The sequence below is a fragment of the Pangasianodon hypophthalmus genome, chromosome 11 (genome assembly GCF_027358585.1).
Source record: "Pangasianodon hypophthalmus isolate fPanHyp1 chromosome 11, fPanHyp1.pri, whole genome shotgun sequence".
NCBI lineage: Eukaryota > Metazoa > Chordata > Actinopteri > Siluriformes > Pangasiidae > Pangasianodon > Pangasianodon hypophthalmus.
In genome coordinates this window covers 18,159,624-18,182,136 of record NC_069720.1, presented here as the reverse complement: position 1 = coordinate 18,182,136, position 22,513 = coordinate 18,159,624, and the positions used below count along the sequence as shown (strand labels likewise).

At 39.0% G+C, this 22,513-nt stretch overlaps 1 protein-coding gene across 5 annotated transcripts in view; it reads right to left on the bottom strand.

Moving 5' to 3' along the window:
- nlgn1 (neuroligin 1) overlaps positions 1-22,513 on the bottom strand; it is a 255,896-nt gene that overhangs the window by 10,582 nt on the left and 222,801 nt on the right. The window lies entirely within an intron of this gene.

Here is a 22,513-nt window from a genome sequence, read left to right as displayed (position 1 = left end):
TGAAAATATTAGCTAAGGCTAGCTAACAACAGCTTTAGTCCTAATATCTTAAATGATAGCTAGCATGATAATAACTGCCTACCTATCACTACAACCTGCTCTGATGAGTACAGTGTGCACACAGCAAAAAAAGATACATCCCAGTGATGGAGGTTAGGTTTCATGCTCACTGTCAAAGTTTAGATTATGCTTTAGATTTGGATGTTAGGAATTTCAACTGAAGATTTGAAAAATAAAAAGTCACCTTATGACATTACAAATATATGATTATAGAGAACTGGAGTGTTTGAAAATGTAGTTAGTAGAAAGTAGAGATTTTTCTTTTGAAATGTAGTAAAAGTCAAACGTATTATGTGAAAGGAAAGCTTAAGTAAAGTACAAATGCTTAAAAACAAGACTTATGTATGGTACCAAAGTTATTGTATACAAGTGTGAAGAATAATCTCCAGCATATGAATTATTTTTTCTGGTTGAAAAGACAGAGCGAAATATTTCTTAAATATGAAAAGCAGGACTGAACAGGTTTTAAGCTGTAGTAAGCACAGAAAAGTTCAAATGAGAGTAATAAATAATGCCTAGATTTCTAGTATAAGCTTTGATAACTCAGACCAGAGGGATAGAGTTACCTTTACATCCTTAGGATTATTAAAGTTGATTTCCAGGATTACTGTTAAGATCAACAGCAAGAACTTCTGATTGGAAAACATTTAATGTAAATGAGGTATAATGCCTGCTTTCCTTAATGTACTGTATATAGCGCAATCAATAAGATAAAACTGACTATTTTAAAATCCACTTATTAATCCACTAGATGTCCAGGCAATGAGCCAAGAATTGACCATTGAGGCATTCCAGTTATTCCAGTGGTAGATTTAGAAATTTAACCTAAACCACTAGTGGCCTAACCACTAGTCCTCCAGAGACCCGCATAGATTGATATAATAACTTACAAAAAAAAAAAGTGCTGTAAAAAATAAAACACAATGTAGCATGCTGTTGTGGGAAATTAATCGACGACAGGTGCTGTGATATAGCCCGGTGAGAAGTGGGACTACTGTAACCACCCCAAAGTTGATTTTTAAAGTTATTTTCCAATAACAGCATATCCTGAAGTATTTTATTTCTCATCTACCACAGCACATATTTGTCAATTATTGTACAGTTTAATGTATTAATGCACATGTTCCGTTTTTTTTAACCATGTCCAGTAATATCTAATGTTATGGAATACACTCACTGACCATTTTATTAGAAACGCTATACTAATAGTGGGTAGGGCCTCCCTTTGCTCTCAAAACAGCACCAGTTCTTTGTGGCATGGCTTCCACAAGATGTTGGAAACACTCCTTTGAGATTCTGGTCCATGTTGACATGATTGCATCATGCAATTCCTGCAGATTTTTCAGGTGAAATTTCATGCTGCAAATCTCCCGTTTCACCACATCCCAAAGGTGTTCTGTTGGATCCAGATCTGGTGACTGGGAAGACCACTGAAGAACATTAGCATGCTGGAAGTAGCCATTAGAAAATGGGTAATGAAGATTGTAGCCATGAAGGGATGCATGTGGTCAGCAACGATATTCAAATAGGAATTCAAGTGATGATTGATTAATATTAACAGGCCCAAAGTGTGCCAAGAAAGCATTCCCCACACCATTACACCACCTCCACCAGCCTGGACTGTTGACACAAGGTAGGCTGGGTCCATGGATTCATGCTGTTGGTGCCAAATTCTGACCCCACCATCTGTGTGCCTCAGCAGAAATCGAGAATCATCAGACCAGGCTCTAGTGAGCCTGTACCCACTGCAGCCTCAGCTTTCTGTTTTCGGCTGACGTAAGTGCAACCCAATGTGGTCTTCTGCTGTTGTAGCCCATACGCCTCAGGGTTTGATGTGCTGTGCATTCTGAGATGCTTTTCTGCTCACCACAATTGTACAGAATGGTTATTTGAGTCACTGTAGCCTTTGTCAGCTCAAACCAGTCTGGCCATTCTTCACTGACCTCTCTCATCAACAAGGCACTTCCGTTGTGCATGAAAATCCCAGGAGATCAGCAGTTATAGAAATACTCAAACCGACAATCATGTCACAGTCAAAATCACTGAGATCACATTTTTTCCCTATTCTGATGGTTGATGTGAACATTACCCAAAGCTGCTGGCCCGTATCTGCAGGATTTTATGCATTGCACTGCTGCCACATGATTGGCTGATTAGATTATTGCATGAACGAATAGGTGTACAGGTGTTCCTAATAAAGTACTCAATGAGTGTGAGACATCTTCCTGTTATCAGTTACACTATAGCAGCTGCAAACAGTCTCTTAACATTAATAATAAAAAAAAAAAACGCTTAATTTACTGCGAAACCAGAACACGCAAAGTCCTCTGTCCTTTAGACTTTCCTGTGGTGGAAAACTTATTGACTGTTACAAAGCGCTAACACTGGAGATTCCTTCCATAAATGCTAAAAAAAAAGTCTACTTACAGAAAAAGTTTTATATGTTTTTTCTTTGTTATATAACATATTACTGAATGTATTTATTACTAGATTAGATTCGATTCGATTACGTAAATCAACCACTATAGTAGGAACAGAGTCCCTGTGAATGTTGCTATTACGATAGAAATGATAACATAAAACATTCTAATATATATATAAGAGAAAGGGGTAAGAGAAGGAGCATCATTTACAAGGGAATTAATAGCAAAAAATAGAAAACCATGGACTGTGTTTATTAGCAGTTAGTAACTCATTAAAGTAAAATGATGTTGCATTCTCAACCCTAATATTGTGCAAAACCTGTTTCCACTTCCACTTAAACTGTCTACATTCAAATACCCTCATTCACCCAACAGGAGGAATAAATGGTTTAGATCTAATCTTAACAGGGGCACTAATTTAAAGGCAATAAAGCAATGCTGTTAAAAGAATACAGTGATTCTGGGAAACAATAAAAGCAGAAAAGAAAGAGAAAAAGCTGTATACACACACAGATACACACACTCTCTCTCTCTCTCTCTCTCTCTCTCTCTCTCTCTCTTGCTCACACACATTACCTTTTAGAGCACTGGATATTTAAATCCAGCATGTATTTTAAATTGAGTCCTCTATTCAATTCTATTAATCTAGTTTTGTTTCTACATCAAAGGGCTGATCTGCTGGAAGTGGCCGTCATCTACAAGCATGCATTTAATTGATTCCATTTAGCCAAAGCTGCCTGTAGCACAAATCAAGAGGGCCAGCCACGGGCTTGAAAGATGATTAGCTGGCAAGCAGACATGTTGTTAGCTGCTGATGCCGTCTGAAAGAACATTTGAAATAGCCAGCAACAATACACTAGAACACAATGACAAAACACTGCTTCTGAATTCACAAATGCCATGTCCAGAGTGAATCTCTGAATGTGCATGATAGTAAGCACTCAAAAATACTGTTGCCATGGTAATATTTGAATGCTATACAGTTGGGCTTGTGTGATTATTTTTTTTCTGGCTCATTTCATGGAGAATGAGTATCCGCTGGAGACTATTCTCACTCCCAACACTCTGACTGAGGCTTGAGCAGGTGAGATCGGATACAACACACTGTCCTAATAACTGGTGCTGAAATATTTCTGTAAATACATTATTTACAGGATCAGAACATTCAGCAATGGATATAACACAATGAGATGTGATGTAGGAATACAGGAATATAATGTGAACTCCAAAGTTGAGTATTTTCCAATATCAGCACGTTATCGGAAATATTTTTGTTCCTCTTATACCGCTAAAATGTTTCAATTATTAAATAAGGACATGTCACACTTTTTATCCATTTATAGTAACATTTAATATGGTGGAAAATCCATGACACAAGTTCCTGTTGTCACTTACATTACAGCAGCTATAAATAGTCCTTCCCCTCCCCAGCCTCTCTTTTGTCTCTCTCTTGAAGTTAAGAATACAAAAAAAAATGCACCTTGTCATGTAACCAGGGGCATCATAAGTGGGCCAAAAGGGTGACTGAGTACACAGGGCCCTAGCATGTGAGGCCCTTGATGATGCTGAAATTATTATTATTATTATTATTTCAAAATTGTGAAATTGCACGTATACCATGTCTGTACTACCCGGTTTGTTCCTCACCTGTTCGACAAGCTCTGGCACACGTCTGTGTACACTCCTCCCACGAGCACAATATACGTGCAATTTGCATGATTTGATTGGTTGTCTAGGAGCAATTCCAAATGCTAATTGGCTGTGAGGGAAAGCGGACTCAGCAGAAAGAAGCCGTCATCCGAGTGTGGCTATTTTTCACGACGAGCACAATATCCAAACAAAAATCAGGATACCGGAAAAGAAAAGAGAGAGAGGAGAAGAAAAAGAAACAAAGTGATGGGAAACAACTCCTCACAAATTTATTCCCAAAGAGAGAAGGTGAGAACAAAATTGTTATTAGTGACCTAATATGCCACTGTTGTGTTGGGTAAATAGATGCTTGCTGCGTGGTAGCCTGCATTTCCCTACATGTGAGGAATAACTTGCTTCCAAGCCAGTGATAAACGCTCTTATCTCACTCTGAACACCAAAGTAATACGTAAAGTGTTTGAGCTTGAGACAAATCTCAGACAGACATGCTTTTGAAAGAAGGCAAATGCTGTTTTCAGTTGGTCTGTATTTTCTTTACTGTTAAATAGTTTGAAAGGATTGAAATGCTATGGATTACAAAGCATAATGTCTCTGTTAATAACACACACAATTCAAGTTAAATATTGTTAAATTGTCATTTTCTCTAAGGGGATGGCTGAGGTGCTCTATTTATATTTAAGTATAGCACAATTCACAAATATGGTCCAGAGTGCTGTATTAACATATATGCAAATAACATCTAATTTTATATATTATACTATACATTTACAAGATATACATCTCTGACTGTTACAAAGTGCTGACACTGGAGACTCCTTCCAAAAATTCTATATAAACATCTCCTCATAGAAAATGTCACCAAATCAACAATTCTAATTTATGTGGAGCATCCATCATACAAGTATAAATGTACAGCTGGAACTACTATCAGTGCTGCTGTTATACAAAATGAATGAACACCTTCTGACCAATCAGAATTGAGCATTCAACAACCCTGCCTACTCAGACTGTATCCAGATGTTTGCATGGTCTGGGATCCCTTCATCTGGCCAATTTATAAGGGCAACACTGTCTTTCCTATCCCATAATTCTGTGAGTGATCTCTGCTGCAGCAAAATGGCAGCAGAAAATAGCCACACAAATGCGCACACAGGTTATTTGTAATTAGTTTCGCTTTTTCAGATTTGAGAAATAGCTGGTGTAAGTGTACAGTATGTCATCGTGTTGGCAATATTGTTGCATATGGTGCCTTTGAAAGGTGTACCAAACTGTTTCCTGACAACTACATTCATAGCTGTCGAAGTGCTGCCTTCTATGACATTGACTTATGAGGCAACATAGGCAGAGAAGTGTAAAGACAGCTCACTTCTGTTGTGGACACACCTAAAAATCTACTTTTAGAATCAGGGACTGAAATCAAATTCACTAAGCAGCAACACTAACATGTCGGCAACGCTGATATATTACGCAAAATCCAAATAAATGTCATTAGATTGCATAGCTTCTCAAAAACAGGAAAGATTCATTAAAATATTCTTTGTTTAAAGAAAAAAAATACTTATACACTTTAATGATCCTGTTAAAAAGATTGCACTGCTATTATCTAGTGTAAATACAATTTTAATTGAACACAGTAAGCAATAAGGAATAACATGCAACAGTGCTGTGCTATTATGTGAGAATAAGGGTAATGTAATATGGCCCAACACAATAACAGCGTGGCCTGAAATGAGTTATACCACTTATACCACAGCAATTTGCCAACGATTACAACTTTTGAGTTATTACTGAGCGACACATCACACTTTTCAACCTTTTACCATTACATTTAATGTTGTGGAACATCCACTAGACAAGTTAGTTAGTTCTTGTTATCATTTATATTACAGCAACAATAAAAAGTTGTTCCCAAACTACCATTTCCTATTTCTCTCTCTTGTAGTTTTTTTATGGCATAAACTCCTCCTCAAAAAGCATAAACTCCTCTGTGCTGAAAACTTTCTTGTGCTGGGAAACTTTACAAAGTATGGACTCCTTCCATAAATGTTAAATAAATGTCTCCTAACAAAACAAAGATTGAATACTTACACAAATCCTCCCCAGATCTTTGTTCAATACCAAAATGCTTGCTTAATCTGTTTATTATTAGTCTTACATTATGTTGAGGGTCTGCCATAGTATCTTTTTTGGTTATCATCATAAATGGCAGGAATATGAGCGATATGAACACATTTTAAATTAAATGTGCAATTCCAGTATTATGTTACCCACAAGGAGATGACTAAAGTAGTTCAATAGGCATCTGTGAGTCGATGCCTGCAATGCACAATGAAACTAAAAGAAATTCGGATGGGATTTGGCTCCATGAGTCATGTTCTTTAATCATTTTCCCACCGAATGCCAATACGTCTGACATGTTGAATTACCATCCATTTCGGCTGAAGGAAGAACGGGGCAGTGAGAGAAAAATGGAGCAACGTAGCAGAAAATCTAATTGGGATCCCGCTTAACGTAATGTGAGAAGTATTATTCTCTCCTCTTTTCAAGGTTAGCAGACAGAACACAGCAGCCGAAGCCAGATGAGTCGTTCTATTATAGCATTTGCCACTTCTCACTTTGCAAAACCCAGCGCAGCAGCCGTCGCTGTGGTAGTGCTTTATTTGTTCATTCTTCCTGTTCCTGCACACTGGGGGGAGCAAATAGGACCCTTCACTGTGTATTGTGTCCCTAAAACTATTTAACAAAAAACAACACCTTCATATGTTTTTCCCGCTGCCATCACACGGGCATCATCCATCACCGAAGACCTCATGAGTGAGGCAGGAAGCATCTGTTCCCAACAGTTAGGCTGGTAACATAATACCGTAAGCTTCTGAAGGAAAAATAAAACTGCTATGGGGTGGATAAAGGTTTAAAAGATCCTAGGAGTTTAAAGTTGAGCAGCTTCTCTTGTTAGATGGTGTACTGCATTGTGATTTTATTACTCATTACATTATAAAATGTGCAGAATTGAATGAGCTGCCACTGAGTTGTATGTACAAGCCCTTACTGGTTGGTGGAGGTTAAAAAATTAAACCTTTTGTTAACCAGATTCAAGCTGATAGGACTATTCTTGCTTTTTTCTGCTCTGATATGCAGAAATATGAACCTGAAACATGCTGCCTTAGGCAAAATATACCCATTTTTATTCCTACAACCATCTCTTTTCCAGCCCACCCTCCCAAGTACACTTCATTAAAACAACATCACACATTGCCCAAATAAATGAACCCAAATGAAATCCATGATTTCCCCAAACAGACTTTGAGACAGGTCAAACACCCTTGGAACCATTGGAGAATAAACAGGAATATAACCAGAATGCCTAAATTTACCTCATAATGTTAGTTTATCAAATGTATATGCCAAAATAGTTATCTTCCCCTAGGTAAATACGGCTGATGAAAGCTCACTGTACATTTCAATGATGAAACAGATCATACAGTTAAACCTCCAGTCTGAATGCTGCATCATTTTGCATATATTACCCCTGTCAGATGTGTATCTCGCTGAAACCGTTCTCATCGTCTATTTCCACAGAGACTGCAAGTTTTCTCACTATGCCTACAATTTGCTAACCCGGATGAATCTTCCGGCTGCTTATCTTATAGAAAGTACTATTCAGACGGGATAAGTTTTCCGGACATATGTCTGTTGATTCACAAAGAATATGCAATGTCTGGAAGTGTTTTCATGTTCTTGCACTAACAATTCCATGTATTCTACATACACTTCCTGTTTCTGACCTTTATAATAACCGCTTGTTATAGTGCATGTGGCCAGGCAATTTGGGCTTCAGCATTAGTAGGTCACATGACCATAACTTGTACGTAAGCTATACCTGTTCTAGGAACTCAATAGCTTACCTAAAGCCCCCAGAAGTGTAGCTTCTCTGACAAATCCTTTGAAACTCTGTCTCTATTTCTGTTCTGTGTTTTTTGATTTGAGATGCTATAAAAGAACGAGCGCTTCCTGGAGTGTCTTTATACCGAAGAAAAAACACCAAAGCTCTTTTCATATAGTATATAATAGAATTTTTTAGCAACGTGTCAGTACTGTTTATGGGATATATATTACCTATGGTTATTTCCAGGTGTCTTTTAATATATGAGGTAAAATATGCCATCTGTCCATGTACATTCAGTAGACACAAGATGACAAAAATCCCAGAGATACTATGGTAATAATCATGATCCTGTAAGAAGTCATGGTTGGCTTTACGATTCATTGGAAAAGAAAAAGAAAAAACATTCAAATAGAATGCGAAATAAATATTATATAAATTCCAAGGTGATTATATCAGTTTCAGTCTAGGCAATGAGTGCAAAAAAAGTTGATTTTTTTTTTTCAAAGCCTCTCGGCTTAAACAAAAAAGCATGCATATTCATGTCCTAGTTGTTGAGGAGTATGTGTGGTTTCTTGTGTTGAGGTCTGCGAAACGGTGAGGTGTTAATTACCCTTTGCCCCCAGCTGAACAACACGAGGGGATTAATGAAGGCTAATGCAAACACTTGCGCAGCATTTCTTTCACTTGGGTGCCTTTGCTTAATTGATGCACTGTATCTAATGACACGACTAGAAAACGGAGGTCTTTTAGTCACCCCATGGAGACGCCACAGGCTCACGCTGGTTCTAACAACATTATGCGTCATGAGGTGTTCTTACACATCAACATTGATTCATTTATGTAATCAGATCATAACTGCCTATAAAAGGTGTTACTGTGTTTGGGTCAGAAATGGACATCAGGTAACTGCTTTGGAAAAGAGCATAATGATTATGGATGGTACACCTGTGTAATTTAGGAAATAAAGTAAAATAATACGATAGTTATGGTTAGAATATTGCAACCTGCACCATAAGCTTGTCCAATAGGAACTAATTGTAAATAATAATAATAATAATAATAATAATAATAAAATTCTAATCCCAATTCTACATGATTTAAGCATGTTACTAACCTGCTGCAACTCTTAAGGTAATCAAAGAGCCGATATCAAAAATGTGAGGGTCAAGTTTACATTAAAAGGATTCCTTCAGCAACCATATTGACAAACCGAGACAGATTTGCAAGACAGCTTTGACACTACACACTACACATACACATTTGTACACATATCAGCTCTAGACAGCATTCTACAGAGACTTTGACATGTAAGAAAACAAGAATTTTGTGGGGTTTTTTTGTATATTACCTTAAAAAATATTAAAATAAGTCAGTGTGTAGGGTAAAATTTGAAAATGTTGATAATGTCAAACATTAACAACATGATTCCTCTCAGAACAACAGCTTGAAACATATATTTAACTGAAACTGTGCAGCTGCTCTCTTCAAGGTAAAATCCTGTGTAGCTGCACTGCTTTGAAACCTGCTCTGAATGGTTAACTAGCTCCCTTTCCTTAGAAAAGGAAATACATACTCTCGTGCTCTTACACGCACAATACATACATACACACAGACATACATTTCCCACTTAAACATTCTAACAAATCTAATAAGAGAAGCACTAAGCAATCAGAAGAAAAAAGGAATATACAGAGAAAGAAATCTGTAGAAGAGAAAACCATTTCATAAGAAGTGAAAGTCTAAAAATAGCCCCCCATCTTCATGCTGAAATTTTTCCTCAGCATGGGAGTGAGAAACTGCAGAGTGCCGTTGCCGTTGGCCCGAAAGCTGTAGAAACACTGACCCAAAAAACTAACCTCAGCTAATGGAGGACACCCACATATTACAGACATGGTGCTGATAATGATCCAAGGCCTATCTAGGGAACAAGAAGTGTTCAGGCCTTCCCTTAGCACCAGGCTGAAATGACTCCAGAAACCTGCAAGGAACCTGCAGGCAAGGTGTTACTAATGAGCCCAGACGAAGCAGGAAATGGTGAGACAAGACCCCATCGTCTATGCTACCTCCAATAACAAAGCACACTTTTTTTGTCTTGTTTTTTTTTTTTTTTAAATTGTCATTTTGGAGTAGAAGTGGGACCAGCTTCCATATCTCAAACATTCATTGAATGAAAACGACTCCCTCTTCACATAAACTAGTTTCTCTCCTAGTGCAGTCAAGGGAGCTGCTCTGCATTTGTAGGCTTAGTCACAAAAGTTGCAAAATTACAAGAGGTAGTGTACTAATGTCAGCCTCAGACTCTCACAGAGCCACAGAGTAACTGATATCTGTTGTACACTTTTCTGTCCACAAGAATCTTTAAGGCTGAAATCTGACAGGCGTTCTGCTCTTCAATGTATACATGCAAGATGTAGTCACTGGACTGAACAGCAGAATTCTTAACAGAATCCCATCTTTCATTAAAAGTCATTAATAAGTATTGTTGTAAGAAGCTAGTTGTGAGTAAAGGATAATCTCCCCTGAGGGAAAATGTCTAAGGTTGGCCATCTGCCATGTCAGTCAAATGGACTCTTTCTGTAAAAGCAGGCAGCTCTTGGCCACATTTATTAAGGAAACATGAGGATAATGTGCAGAGTGCACACTAATGCAATGTTCCAGACTCTCTAGCAGATGTTAAAGGTCTGTTTTGTGAGACTAGTTTACTGACAACAAATAGTTCTTTCCATTATTTTCTGTATATTACAGGTGTTAAGCAATGCCACTATCTGTATCTGTTTAGTTCTCCAAATATTCTTATATGTATTTGGATTTAAATCCAAAGTGGAATTGACCTAAACTGGAAGGTTTTTTTTAAGGTACCCTACCACTATGCCCCCAGAACCACCAGAAAAAACCCTAAGGTAGCACTGTCGGCATGGTGTATGAATTCTGACAGGTCCTCAACCTCAGCTACATCACTCGAATTATATCTGGTCTCAACTGAGATATACACAAGAATGTTTTTTTTTTTAAATAATTGTTTGTACCTGCCCATGATATGTTCAAATGAATTTTGTCGGTTCTGTTTCCCAAAATACAAACAAACTAGTAAACAAACCAATAGCCTAATTTTAACCAACTAATTTAAAACTCCTGACCAGGAAGTTGCTAAGGATGCTGTGCAGTGTAACATCAACATGAACATGGTCTTTCTTCATTTGGCTAGATTTACATCTGGCCGCTTGCCTGCGCCAACACAAACGTAAAAACCTCCTGCCTGTGCAACTTATTTTTATTGTAGGATCCAAGTCCTGATGCATACCTTTAGTCTCAACTTTAGCCCTGTTAACCTTTCAAATAAAAAATCCTGAATAGTGTGCCTACTGTTCATATCAGTTTAATACACATTATGAGTTCAGGCTGAATTGTGCATTTGTACATACAACTTCTCTGCTATTAAACAATAAATAATATTTGCATTTGCAACCATCACCCATTAGTCCTCAGCACTGTTTTTTTGCCAAACTCACACAAGGATCTTTCATCTCCAGCTGCTGCCAGACTGATGGTGACAACAGGACAGTCGAGACAAGAAAGGCGGGAACTGTCTGTCCTCTCCTCTACAAGTTCCAGTCTGAGTCCTGCAGATCTGCAGTCCAGCTAAAATCAAGGTCTTTTCCCCCGCAATGAGTCCGGTTTCAATATCAAACTGAGGCAATCTGTGGAGCCAATCAGACTTTGTAGGAAGGTTATGTAGGAAGGATATCACTGTTGACTGAAGCTTTAATGAATGTTGCTTGATTTAATATATCTTACCTCAGAAAGACCTGGTAATGTAGATTAGCAATATGTAATCCTGTATGTAGACAGTGTTTTGTTTATCAGAAAAAGAAATAAAGGAGTCTTTTATCACCTGTCTGCTGAAGTGAGAGAGGTGTGTGATGTATTTGGGGGAAAAACAAGAGATGAGATGTCACTGAAGGCATGGCCGATGGAACAGTATTGAATGGTATCTCAGGGGTCGAGGCAGTTAACCGTGTTTGACAGCCATGGTTGCTGGAGCCATCACTGGACCCGCTCCTGCCCAATGGAGCACCAGGTTTCAAACCGGCAGCTGATGAAGCGCCAAAAATTCCCCGTTAGTGCACTCTGACAGCTACCCAAATGAAATGTCACGGGCTGCTCACACCATTCCGCTAGCCTGGTGCAAGGGTTAGACACAGCTATCGATCCATCCTCACACTTCTAAGGTTAGCTCACAATTATCGTCATTATTCAGTGCCCCTCTGTCTGGGGACTTCTGAGACTTTCAGCATTATGGAAAACCTTTACATTTCTTTACATTTCAGTGAAGCATCATTTGATGTTTCATGATGGGTTATGTATACATTTGCACTGCTGCTGACCTAGACATATGTGCAGAAAATAATTTAGAATTTTCTCATTTCATATTTTACACAGCTGATTTGGAAATGAAGCATTTAAGGTTTTGACTCTGTGGAAATTACTGGGTATATAAGTTAGAGCCTAAGGAAGCTAACAATGACCTGCCTTTTCTGGTGTTGAAAGCCCAATTGCATTTATTTAAAATATTCTTTAAGGAGGTCAGTTGTGTTTATGAGAAAAAAAGTACTATTATTTACAAAAGAAGCTCATGAGAGCTCATTTTTGTTAAAAATGGGGAGACATGGATTGAAGAAATATACTAAATAAAATCACTGTGTGATCTGTACAATTATAAGTGTGGTAAGAGAGAAATGCTCATGCATTAGTGGAAGCACGATTTAGCATCAACCAATCTTGCCATATTAATAACATTGATGGGCGTAGGAAATAAAATACCTTGACAGCTCCACTGAAAATGATTAAAATAACATGCCATGAATACAGCATAAACTAGGCCTACATCTTACCTTATAAAAGCAGATCTACAAGGAAAAATTCGGAATTCCAATTGGTCAATACTGTTTCTCACTATAGTGGCTGGTAGCCAATAAAATGTGCTTACACAAACTAAGAGACATGTTCATTTGACATCAGGGGTGGTTATGAAGGAATCCTAATGATGATCTGTAATTTGTTGACATTTTATGAATGTCATCATAGTGCAATTACTGTGCAAAACATGTAGACCTACCTCTTCACCATGCATTTACATGAGCACTAAAACAGCAACATTTCTGACTTATAACTCCTTCTAACACTGCTCTAACATGGTTTTAGCAGTGTTAGTACTCTTAGGCCGTTAACTATTTTACTAGCATGAAGATGTGATTTTGATGGAGATTATAAATCACTTCTGTAAGCCTGTCTGGATAAGGACTTCTGCCAAATGCTGTAAAAATAAATGCAAATGTATGCACTATAAAAACAGAATCAGAGTAATTCACAGTCTGACATACTGATGATCAGGTACTGATACTTACAAGTAATCACCTTCCTTATATTCTGCATCATTTAGTTTTACTAGGAAAAAAGTGACCAGTCGGTTGTCGAACGTTTCAAAAGAACGAGGTCACCAGAGAGTCATTTTAAAAGTACATCAAATACATTTCCAATCAAACATACAAAATAAAACATCCAGCAGACTCACATCTGAAAGAATAACCTGGCATTGTAAAGTGATATTAATTAGGCATGTTTCTTCTTGCTTGCCTTTTAGGAGTGTATCATTTATTCATATTTGTGGTGCTCTTGCATTATGAATGACTCATAAGTCAGCCGGTCCTGTTTGACAGTATTAGTATTGCAAAAATCCTGATAGATTCTGCTCCATCAAACAGCGTATCTGAAAGACTCGAGGTAAGCTTGGAAACGCTCACATCTAACAGGCTGTTGAAAATTTAAACAGAGATGGAGACCTTCTTTTGGGACTGGCTGTCAAACCTGTCTTAATATATGATATGCACAAACAGCCAGTGCTGCGGCACATGGTGGAGACTTGGCTCTCAAAGCCGGAGAACAGCAGGTCCCTGCTTTATTACGCTTCTTGAAGTAACTATGCACACACAGAATTTACTGTCTCCACTGAAAACCACACTTTACTCTAGTCAAAGGCAGATGTTTTCACTTCACGTACTTCTCTTTGAGGATGTCACAATCAAAATAGATTGCTTTCAAGGCTGCATTATAGCTTATGAATTATATGTCAGGTGTAATCTTGACTTTTGACACTTCCAGTGTTTAGATATACCCTAGTAGTATTGTTCATTCATCACTGCTTCATCTTTAGTAACCATTTTATCCTGGTCCATCAGAGCTGTTGTGGAACTAGATCCTATGCCAGGGCATGAGACTGGAATACACCCTTTTCATCACAGAGCACCATTCACACCTATGGGTACATTTTTGGGAGGTGGGAGGAAACCACAGAACCCATAGGAAACCCACATGGACATGGGGAGAACATGTCACACTCTACACAGAAATCACCCTGAGCTCAGGATCAAACAGAGGACCCTGGAGATGGGAGGCAGAACACTACCCGCTGTACCATCATGCTACCCAGTTCACAATATTAGTAGTGTTAATAGCGTTAATAAGAGTAGTGTTAATAGGACGGCATAATATCTAACAACTGAGATGATGCGATCTGTCAAAGACAGCATTCATCAATTTTCAGAATCAGGATTAGAAGCATGCTTTATTGGCCAAATACATCAGAGTGTACAATGAATTTGACTTGTTGTGCTTGTAGACATTACCCCTTTCTAATAAGGCAACAAAGACAAGGGCATAGACACCACTCATAATATAAAACATGTTGGCTATGAACTGTATATAAAAGCAGTTAGCATATACAGAAGTAGATACTAAATACAACTATTGCACTATAAGTAAGAAGAAGAAGAAGGAGAAGATTGTTGCACAGATAAATACTGCACATAAATGTTATTGTATCTTGAAGCTTTTCCAGTGTTTCGTCATGTTTATGAACACTAATCTGAATTTTGATGTAGGCCTGACATACCACTCAAGTCAGGTGACATTTGTTTGTTGACATAAGATTATACAGCACTTTCTGGGCTTACTTATGTTAGAACGCCATGAGAACTAGCGATTCCGGTATGTCACAGTTACGTGTCTCCAAAACGGGAGGTAAAAGGTATTTTGATCGCTCAGCTTTGTAGTATGGGGATACAGCCTGAGCCAGGGTTTTTCAAGGTGTTGTCTCTGGTCCAGTTCAGGGTGCGGCGGCGATCGATCCTGAATTTGGGCTACACATAGATTCTACTGAACCCTATTCTCCAGTGGAGGATCCATGTGTAGCAACTATGCTAACAGAATTGGAGCTGAGAACAGGAATTTGAGGCACAGTGCACTTGTTTGATCTTTATTGTAAAGCACTTTTTTTTTCTTATGATGCTCCGTTAGGTTTCCCAGTAAATCCCAGAGCAAAGGTAAAAACCAGTGGCATAGATAAATCAGAAGAACTGCAAAATGACTATCTTGGTAGGGAGCAAATTTCCCCAAAAAGTATAGGAATATCTGGCAGTTTTGACCTTGTGGGGATATTTGGCTGGGTTTTTAAATAAAAACTGCAAAAACTGCAGTTTTTATTTAAAAAAACTAAATGGTTTGCTTTTGGTTACTGAGGTTAAGGTTAGATTTAGGTGTAGGCATAGCATTAATTAGCTGCTTTAATCATAATGTCAATGAATCCATTCAATTCAAGGGGCCAGTCAAATAGACTAATAAGTATAATAACTCAGTAATAAATATAATAACTTTGATAATGGTAGGTTGTGATTTATAGTGCTATAACTAATTAACACACCCCTGGGGACCTCACTTTGAGAACCAGTGAACTACAGTAATCATTATGTCAAAGGAAGGTCCTCACAAAGATAGAAAAAACAGTGTGTGTGTGTGTGCGTGTGTGCGTGTGTGTGTGTGTGTGTGTGTGTGTGTGCGTAGACAGACATAGCTGGGCAACTCATGAGGGACTCCTTGGCTTTCCAATGCACCTCATGGCTTTCACTGAGCATGAGCATGGAGAGACAGCATGCCAATCCAGCGTGTGTGGCTCAGGGCCTGGCATTTTTCACCAGTGCACTTGATTCAAGTGCTCATGGGAGGCTCTTCAGCACCCTATCACTGGAGAATCCTCATTGGCCCTGCGCCTGTAACATAATGACTACACACTCCAGGCTGCAGAAATCTCAGGAATGATGTCAAACCAGAGAACGAGCACAAAGCAAGACATGAGGGATATTCCCTACACATACCTACCCCCCACCCCAAAGAAATACCCAAATCAATAAAACAGAAAAGACGAGTACCGTAACTGTTTTACCCTGACTATGTTGAACATGACTTGCTGCACAGGAGGTGCATTATCCCCATGGCTATTTCCTCCAAAATGGCTCACAGACAGCGAGGGCTTAATGTTCCCACACAGAGAAAACAGCATGCCAATGAGCACGGACAGGCCACTCTAGAGCCAGTAGATCCAAGCCCCTAACTTGGCCTTCTGTGGCTGAACAGTGATGTATGAAGCACCAACTGAGTAATAATTCCCCCCAGCCACAGAGACAGTTGGATAAGCCAGTCTCTTTCTCAATCTGTGGATGCTGAGAACAAACTGACACTTTCTGGGCTGCCCAGACATGCTTATTGAGTTTGATATGCCCAGTAAGAACAGACGCTGGGCTCAAGCCAGGCAGAGAACAGGCCAAGTGTGCCCCATGCTGTGATTATCCATGCTCGCCTGGGAAGAAGCCCCGAACCACCTCCAATTAGCACCCCGCCCAAAACATAGAGAACAGCTCCCTTTAATTCAACAGTAGACCAGCAGTACTCTGTAGGAAACAGTGCCAAGGTAAACTTCCTCCTCAGCAGACTCTCTATTGCAACATTATGGCATTACTGAGGGAAAGAAGGTACAATTTTTGTAATAGTTGAGGGGCAAAAATCTGCATCTGCATTCATATAAATCAGGTTTGGGAACAGGAGGGCTGCCTTTGAGAATTAAAAAAAAAAAAAAAACATTGAGAGAACATTCCGAGTGTAAGAAACTGGTCTTTTGAGACAAGGAGTTTTCATGCTCTCTGTGGCATCTGTGACAGCACGTCTTTATTAAATATCAAAGTAGGAACACTATGTCCAACAAGTGGTCTCATCGTGAAATGCAAAAAAAAAAAAAAAAAAAAAAAACATGCCCTAGATTTGCCAAGATTACAAGTTTGCTCAGAACCGTGAATATAACTTGTAGCTAGTCATTTCCAAACGTCCATTACTGAACCTTGAACCTTGATTATTTAATGCCTTAATGTGACCCAATGTGGTCTACATTTTATATACTTTAAGGGGAAAAAAATATACTCAAGGGGCCTTTGGATAGTAAAGGGTCCCTAGCTTCCTGAAGGGGTTCCATTTGGAAACACGCGTTAGTGTTCTAGATTTCTCAAAAATGTACACATTTCCAATTTTTTTTTGGTACATGGTAGAAACAATTAGCATGTTACTATTTTAACTAGGGATGCATCAATACTTTTTTCACATCAACTACCAGGTCAAGTACATGTTTTTTGGTAGTTGTCAATATTGATACCAAAATGAGTAACCTGCTTAGTAGTAACCAATCAGGGGCATCATGGAACATTTTATTTAGCTCAGTTTGCAGTCTGCTTTGCTTTGATCATTACTCGGGAAATACCTGCCAACCACTGTGATTCCGTATCGTCTGTTCATTAGCACTGCAACGTACACTAGGCTTACATCACATTATGAGGTTGGTACCAGAGCATTTTGTTTACAATTACAAGTAAACAAGCATGGTATCAGACTGATACACAATACAAGTACTGGTATCACTGCATCCCTAGTTTTTACAATCCTTTGGCCCAGAAATCTCTGCTTTTTCTTCAAGAAAAAAGCTAGAGTAATGTTTAAATCATGCACTTTCAGGGCAGCCCAGTACAAACCTACATCCCACCTCCCCCTATGCTGAGGCACTTTTTCACCCATGTGTTTTCACCCTTCTGACATGACCACATTTAACAATGCAGAAAGCAGCTCTTGTCAGTGTCGTGCTGAGCATTTGGATTGGGATGAAAAGGTCGAATTGGACTATTGTGAGGATCAGCAGTCAATCTGAACATGACTCAATATGGACATGGTTGTACAAGTTGTACAATTAGGTCTAGAAATCACACTGTATTGTATGTGCCATAATCATTGCCACTCCTGAGAAGTATTCATTTTAATTGCTATAAATTATAAATGCTCTGCCTGTGAAACAGAAATGACAATCCAAGGCAACCCTGACCAGGATAACGTACTTACTTACTACGAATCTTTTACTGCAAAGGAACAAAAAAAAAAAAAGGACTCCACCGTACATTACTCATAGGCCCAAAAGAATGATGGCTACAGAGAGAAGACCCTAATCTGAAGTGCCATCATTTATAGACATAAAATATCAGCCTGCACAGTAAGCATTGTATTTGAATTAACCAATTTCACCAGCTCAGGTCACATTATCATATTAGCATCGCTCCCTGGAAAGCCATCTCTCTGCAGGAAACGCAATCTATTCTCAGGCATCGTATGCAGAGCAGCCTGCAAGAGCAATGGCTTCTGGTTATGGCGAGTCTATCTGGTCCCTTCTCTTTAATCGAAATAAACAAAAACAGAGACATAAAGCATGCCAAGAGACATGCTGAGTCAGGCTACCAGAGCCATTATACCTGATTGACTCTCAGTGCTCTTATGATATGAGTGAGCTGATAGTCAGGTTTAAACAACTCTTGGCTGATGGAAGAGCCATGACACTTATGCTTGCGTGACTAGACTTAACACTGACCTCCTTGCACTAACGTGATAGATTTGTTAAATACTTTCTATAGAAGGTATTCCAAGCTCAACAAATAATCACAACAATTTTAAAAGTTGCAAAATCAGTGCTGGGCATCGATGATAGGAGATCAAGCAACAAAGCACTCAGCTTTAACAAGGGTAGCAAGCTTGTTGGCAAGAGATAAATGCTCTCCATATTCAGCTCCTCCCTCAGCCTCAGTCTTTCTCATGGCACAGCCGTAAGTGCTGGAACTCTACCTTGCAGTATTCTCCACAAATTTGCATTCATTGGCAAAAAGACAGGGCCTGCTACTGCTGCAAGTTTGAACAGGAAGTTTTGGCTCCTCAACATGCTCTGGGAATATTCTCAGCTAGGGGGCCCCAACTGTTTAAACAGGGTTCTTTGCCATGTAAACTTGAGAGCTCTGTCTACAGAGACAAACAACAAAGCAATAACAGAAATGAAGACAGCAAGCCAGCAACTCAAACCCTCTGACAACCAATCAACAGTGCGCATCATCTATTTGGCAGTTTCTTCTGGGAAAATGAAAAAGCAAGCTTTCACTCCACGTGTGAGTCAAGAAAATGTATAAATTATTTTAAAGACACTGCTATTGTGTTAAGCATTACTGCCTGATAGCTTGAGGTTTGATCTTGAGCTGTGCAGAGTTTCTGTGTGGGTTTGTTCTGGGTTCTCTGGTTTCCTCCCTGCTTCCAGAAGAACCTGTCAGTTTGTAGGCTGCCTATGTTAAATTGCCCCTGGATGTGAATGTGTGTGTACATAGTGTGATGGATTGACATCCAATCCAGGATGTATTCCTGCTTCATTCCCGGTATTCCCAAGATTCAGTCCCACCGCGACCCTTACCAGGATAAAGTGCCTACTGAAGATGAATAGATGGATGGATAGAGGGATGAATGAATGGTCTTGTGTTATCCACACCAGAATAGAGGCAGCTGTGGAAACGCATGGCCCAGAGAGTGTTCACCAAGGAGTATACTGGGATGTAACAACCAGCAGTTAAATAATACTACCCCTTTATATTCACAGTCTGGATAGTGAGCTAGGAGATTGTTCTAAATACTCAAAAATTAGGATAAAATAACGTGACAGGAGGACAGGAGGCGTTCTGGGCAACTCGCATTAAATATGGACAGAAAATCTCATCATACATAAAACCATTAAGAATTTATTAAAAAGTCACTTTATGTATACTCTATGAGTGCTATAATTTCACTCACTGTGTTGCTGCTTTCTGACCCTTTCCATGGGCTTGGGAGTAAAATGTTTAAGCAACTGTAGCAATCAGCTTAAAGATGCGGTAAGGATACTTTTTGAAGAACACCATATAATCTGTCTTAACATCTTGATAACTGCAACTGGAATAGAGGCTTTAAGGAAAGAAAAAGCCAGTAAATGTCCTAGCCTCTGAATTAACAACTAAAACAGTCACTGTGGTCCTGTTGTATTATGCCAGTCATGAAACTTCTCCCCATGGAGGTTATCGTTTATTTCTGTCAATTATTTTCCATGTACATAGACAGTCTAGGCTGTGATAGACCCTGAATTGGTTGGAATGGAACCATGACCTTGACAGAAGTATGAAATTAGGCTATTATTACAGCAGAGTTCATTTATCTTATCAAAACACTGGTAAAGAAGGCTGACGTTTGATTTAAAGTTCTGTCTTTGCTATTAACAACAAAGACTTCCACTACAAACCAGTCTAAAAAAATGAAAACAGAATGGAGAATGGATCGAAATGGAACCAAGCAAGAGCTAAGACAACAGTAAACACTTGTGTGTGTTTTTTAAGCATTAGACACCTGAAAGATTTGTAGGGCGTGAAAATGATACTAGGATACCTTTGATTCTGCTTGAGAGCCAATTATGTTGTTTGGTAAGTTTTGCTAGAATTCTGTTACACGCACAGCATACTAACGTTAGTTATGATGTTGTAGACTCGGCAGGCACACTTGTTATTTCTAGCTGTTAGCAAACAATATAACTGGCCAAAAAAGGAGAGCGAGAGGCAATGCAGACTCCTTCATTGATTAAGTCAGCTTACATTGCTTACAGCAGCTTTTGCTCTTGAGTAAATAAGACTTTTCTTTTTAACTCTATATCCAACATTTCTTACCATACCATAGAAATAAAGGTACCAAAATGTACTTTCCCTTGACCTTGTACCATCAATGATACATCATTGTAACGTTAGTGTATATCTTTAACATGGAAATGTGAATATACCTGTGATTTAGTTGTGTGTTGAATGAAAGCAAGATGCAAGTGTTAAAATCCAACATGGGCTTGATTTGGGCAAATCTGAGAATCACAAATCACAAATCCATTATCACAATCAGAATGTCAAGTGAGGGTCAAAACCAGAAAACAAGGCACTAGGGAAATAAGGCTTGGACGTAGTGACATGAATGCATGGTAAGACTTCGCAGAAAGGAACAGGAACACCAGGGCGTAGATAGACAATTAGAAATAGAAAACAATAGAAAATTAATTAAAAGATTTACACAGAACAGGTGAACACATTAGGGTAATCAACCAGTGTAAAAACAGGGGCTAGCACTAGGACAGAAACAAACGCACATAGCATAACAAAAGCCCATGGAGTGAACTCAAAACAAAGCAGAGCAGTGCTCGTTCTGCTGGGAAAACCACTGTGCACTGAGAAGGGGAATGGTATAGCTTTAAACATAATTTAACTTACATAATTGGACCTTAAGGACCACTAAGCTATACTCTAAGCTTTAATCTAAAAGTTTTTAAAGCAGGTAAGAGATACATACTAAAGGTACTTGACCAGCAACAAGGAAAAGTACAGTTTTGTAGCTTTATTCCTGAAACAACATTAATGGCCCTGAAAATCATCATGATTCCTGGAATGTGATGAAATCTGACAGTCCAACACAAACCCACACACAGACTTATGAAAAAAAAAAAAGTAGTGGTCAGCTAGTCTTTATAAATCATTTTGGCAGAGAAAGCTAACAAATTAGTAGCTAATCTTTGCCAGCTTCACTGCAATCTTGATACTTCCTTCTCTGAAAGGTTAATTGGGAGGGGGAGAGTCGCTGTGAGTCACGCATTACGGATGATTTCAAATAGAAGTGACATTTGTGTCTTTTTCGACAGAGTGGGGCATGAGCGTAAGACATCAGTACGGTGTGGGGAAGAGAGAGAAAGAGCAGGAGAGAAAAACAGACCATTATTTCTCCAGAATACATTCCATCTGAGCAAGAGATGGGGAAAATATGTGGTGCAGCTGAGGGAGGGGGGGTGTGAGATGGAGTGGAGAGGAGAGAATGAGAAGGCAGAGGAGAAGTGCTGGCAGCTGCTCGGGGGCCAGTAATGTCTGATCTACATCCCAGAGTGCTGTGATTAGCCCTGGCATACTGCGAAGAACTGCATCTCCACTGCAGGAGGAAGGGAGGATGCTGGGTTTGAAACAAACAGGACAACATGGTGTCATGATTGCAAATTAATATGAATTCACATGTCAGCAGTAGAGTTAGCCATAATTCTTATGGCTTCAGTCATGAGACACAGTGAATTCGCTCTCACTCAAATTTCTATGAATTGAGAGTGACATTAATTTGAACATCAGCAGGACGACTATGAGATGAGAATGTGGCCAGTGAGCACGGATCCATAGATAATTGAGTGGATCCTGCCATGTAACACAGGCCAAGCATGACA